Source organism: Pongo pygmaeus, chromosome 4, assembly GCF_028885625.2.
Source record: "Pongo pygmaeus isolate AG05252 chromosome 4, NHGRI_mPonPyg2-v2.0_pri, whole genome shotgun sequence".
Lineage (NCBI taxonomy): Eukaryota > Metazoa > Chordata > Mammalia > Primates > Hominidae > Pongo > Pongo pygmaeus.
In genome coordinates, this window is record NC_072377.2 from 155,681,049 (window position 1) to 155,685,867 (window position 4,819).

The following is a 4,819-nucleotide window of genomic DNA, read 5'->3' on the forward strand; positions in this document are numbered from 1 at the left end:
AAGGACTACACAATACAAAAAGATGTAAATAGTAATATCAAGAATAACATGTGGGAGAGGGGCAGTAAAAGATTAGAGTTTTTAAATGTGATCAAAGATAAGTTGCTATCCAGTTAAAATAGCATAATCAGTGTAAGATATTTTATATAAGCCTTAGGAAAACCTCAAAGCAAAAACGTATATTACTTACACAAAAGATAAAAAGTAAGGAATCAGCAAGGCACAGTGGCTCACCCTGTAATCCCAACACTTTGGGAAGCCGAGGTGGCCTGGATCACTTGAGCCCAGGAGTTATTGACTGCCTGAGAAACATAACGAAGGACTGTCTCTTCAAAAAATACAAAAATTATGCAGGTGTGGTGGCACCCACCTGTAGTCCCAGCTACTCAGGAGGCTTAGGTGGGAGACTCACCTGAGTCTCGGAAGTCGAGGCTGCAGTGAGCCATGATCCCAGTCTGGGAAGTCGAGGCTGCGGTGAGCCATGATCATGACACTGAACTCCAGCTTGGGTGACAGAATGAGGCCCTGTCTCAAAAAAAAGAAAAAAAAAAAAGAAAAGAAAAAGTATCAATGTATGCTGTAGAGAAAATCACCTACCAACTAAAAAAGATAGCAAGAGAGGAAAAAAGGAACAAAGAATCTACAGAACAACCAGAAAATAATAACAAAATGATAGTACTAACTTCTTACTTATCAATAATTATCTTGAATGTAAATAGATTAAATTCTTCAATCAAAAGAAAGAGTGAATAAATGATTTTTTTAAGTGACCCAACTATATGCTGCTAAAAGAGACTCACTTCAACTTTATAACTGAAAGTCATATGGAAAGAAAGTGAAAGGATGAAAAAAGATAAACCATGTAAATAAAAACCAAGAGAGCAGGAGTGCCTATACTTACATCAGATAAAATAAACTTTAAGTCAAAACTTCAAAAAGAGACAAAATTGCTATGTAACCATCAGGGAATCAATTCATCAAGAAGATATAACAATTGTGAATACATACACAACCAATATCTGAGCACTTAAGATGAATGGAGCAAATATGAATAGATCTGAAGGAAGATATAGATTGCAATACAAAAATAGTAAGGGACTTCTCTACTGCAGCTTCAACAATGGACAAATTATCCAGACAGAAAATCAATAAGGAAACATCAGACTTAAACTACACTTTAGACCAAATGGACCTAACAGACATATACAGAAAATTTCATCCAAAAGCAGCATAATATAATTCTTTTCAAGTGCACATAGAATATTTTCCAATATAGATCGTGTGTTAGTTCACAAAACAAGAAATAACAAATACAAAAGGATTAAAATTATTTCAAGTATCTTTTCCAACCACAATGGTATGAAACTAGAAATCAATAACAGAAGGAATTTTTGGAATTTCTACATATTTCATGGAAATTAAGCAGCATGCTAACAACAAATGGATCAATGAATAAATTTAAAGGAAAACTAAAAAATATCTTCAGACAAATTAAAGTGGAAACAAAATATATCAAAATATAAGAAATGCAGGAAAAGCAGTTCTTTTTCTAAATAATACTTTATTGTGCACTTATGAAAAAGCAGTTCTAAAAGAAAAGTTTATAGCAATAAATGCCTACACCACAGATAAAGATCTCAAAAAAAAAAATGTAATGTTATACCTCAAGGAACTAAAAAGATAAGAAAAACTAAGCCCAGAGTTAGTAGAAAGAAGGAAATAATAAAGATCAGAGCTGAAGTAAATAAAATAGAAACAAGACAAACAATAGAAAGATCAAATAAACTACATTTGTTTCTTAAAAAGATAAACAAATTGACAAACCCTTAGCTAGACTAAGAAAAAAAGCAAGAAGACAAAATCAGAAATGAGTTATAATACCTGAAATACATTACATTACAATTGAAATACAAAGGATTATAAGAGACTACTATGGACAATTATAGGCCATCAAATTTAATAACCCACCAGAAGTGAATAAATTCCTAGACACATACAACCTACCAAGACTGAATCATGCAGATATATAAAATCTGAAAAGACCAATAATAAGTAAGTAGATGAAAGTAGTAAGAAAAAGTCTCCCACCAGAGAAAAGCCCAGGACCTGATGGCTTCATTACTAAATTCTACAAAGTATGTAAAGAAATAGTACCAATTCTTCTCAAACTCTTCAAAAAAAATTAAAGAAGAAGGAATACTTCCAAACTGATTTTATAGGGTCAGCATTACTCTGAAACCAAATCCAGATAAAGACACTACAAGAAAAGAAAACTGTAAGCTAATATCCCTGATGAACATAGATGCAAAAATCCTCAACAAAATACCATGAAATCAAATGTAACAGCATATTAAACGGATCACTCACCACTATCAAGTGGAGTTTATCCCAGGAATACAAAGATGGTTCAATATTCACAAATCTATAAATCTATAATGTGATATATCACATTAACAGAATGAAGGACAAAAGCCATATTATCATATCAATAGATTCAGGAAAAGCATTTGATAAAATTAAATATTTTTCATAAGGAAAACTAAAAAAATTAGGTATGGATGGAACACCTCAGCAAAATAAATGCCATAGATAACAAATCCATAGCTAACTTCACACTCAATGGCAAAAACTGGAAATCTTTCCCTTTAAGATCAGGAACAAGACAAGGATGCCCAAATTTTCCACCTCTATTCATGTACTGGAAATCCTAGACAGTAATTAGGGAAAAGAAAAAAAAAGACATGCAAATTGAAAAGAAATAAGTTAAAGCGTGCCTGTTTGCAGACACATGATATTATATGTAGAAAATATTAAAAGACTCCAACAAAAAACTGTTAGAAAAATAAATTCAGTAAAATTGCAGGATACACAATCAAAAATCATATAAAAATCAGTAGCATTTATGCACACTAATAGTGGCTAGCTAAAAAAAGAAATTAAAAAAATTATATTTACAATAGCTGCAAAGGAGACAAAAGACCTGAACACTGAAAATTACAAAACATTGATGAATGAAATTGAGGATGACACAAATAAGTAGAGAATATGCCATGTTCATGAATTGGAAGAATTAATGTTAAAATGTTCATACTACCAAAAGTGATCTATAGATTCAATACAATCCCCATCAAAATTCCATGACACTTTTCACAGAAATAGACAAAACAATCCTAAAATTCTATGGAGCATCAAAAGACCCCAAATACCCAAGGAAATCCTGACCAAAAGCCAAAACATACAAAAAAACCTAGAGGTATCAAACTACCTGATTTCAAAATCTGCTCCAAAGCTATAGTAATCAAAACAGCATGGAACTGGCATAAAACAAACACAAAGACCGATGAAATGAAATAAAGAGCCCTCATATAAATCTACACATTTACAGTCAATTGATTTTTGGCAGAGTTTCCAAGAACACACATGGGAAAAGGACAGTCTCTTCAATAAATGGAGTTGGGAAAACTGGCTCTCCACATGCAGAAGAATAAAATTAGATCTTTATCTCATATTATATTAAAAGATTAACTCAAAATGGATTAAAGACTTAAATGTAAGATCTGAAACTGTAAAACTATTGAAAAAAAATAAGAGAAAAGCTCCATGACATTGGTCTGGGCAAAGATTTTTGGAATATGACCCCAAAAATCACAGGCAACAAGAGCAGTAATAGGCTCGTGTGATTACATCAAAGTAAAAAGCTTCTGCACAACAAAGAAAACAACCTACAGAATGAGGAAAATATTTTCAAGCCATACATCTGATAAGGGCTTAATAGATAAAATATATAGGGAAGTAAAATGGCTCGATAGTAAGAAAACAAATAACCCAAATTAAAAATAGACAAATTGCAGACTCACTCTGAACCTGACTGCAACCCAGGATGGGTGCTTTTTCCTTCTGCCAGAACAACATTCTGGGGTGCTGTGGACACCTGACCTGTCAAGAGTGATGTAGCTGCCCAGGAACATAGGGTGCTAGAGAACAAAGGACAAACGACCTGAATAACATTTCTAAAAAGAAGGTATACAAATGGCAAGCAGGCATATGAAAAAATGCCAACCATCACTAATGAGAGAAATTCACATTAAAACCACAATGAGATATCACTTCACACCTGTTATAATGGCCATTATGAAAAAGACAAAAGATAACAAGTGTTGGCAAGGATGTTAAGAAAAGAGAACTGTTGGTGGTGATGTAAACTAGTCCAGCCATTATGGAAAACATATGGGGTTCCTAAAAAAAAAAATTAAAAATAGAAGTACCAAATGATCCAGCAATCCAACTATTGGGCATATGTCCAAAGAAAATAAAATTGGTATATCAAAGAGCTATCTGCACCCCATGTTCATTGCAGCATTATTCACAATAACCAAGACATGGAATCAAGCTAAGTGTCAGTCAGCAGTTAAATGGATAAAGGAAATGTGGTATATATTTACTTAATGGAATATTATTCAGCCTTTAAAGAGAAGGAAATCCTGTCATTTACAACAACATAGAGCAATCTGGGGATATAATGTTAAATGAATTAAGCCAGGCAGAGAAAGACAAATACTGTACGATTTCACATATATGTGGAATCTAAAAACATTGAACTCATAGAAGCAGAGAGTAGAATGGTAGTTTCCAGGGACTGTGAGGGGAAAGATGGGGAGATGTTGGTCTAAGGATACAAAATGTCATGGGAAAAAGTTCAAGCAATCTATACTTAGCGTATTTTATTCTTGAAAATCACTACATTATTATGCCATTCAACATCCCTTGTGGTCAGCTCTCTAATAACCTCTTCAAATCTCATCACTCTCTGTCTAGCAAA

General features: G+C 33.0%; 1 non-coding gene across 1 annotated transcript; it reads left to right on the top strand.

Moving 5' to 3' along the window:
• Positions 1 to 3,847: 3,847 nt before the first annotated feature.
• Positions 3,848 to 3,972, top strand: LOC129037723 (small nucleolar RNA SNORA77). The gene has a single exon (XR_008502948.1). It is a non-coding gene; the product is annotated as a small nucleolar RNA SNORA77 (small nucleolar RNA).
• The last annotated feature ends 847 nt before the right edge of the window (positions 3,973 to 4,819 follow it).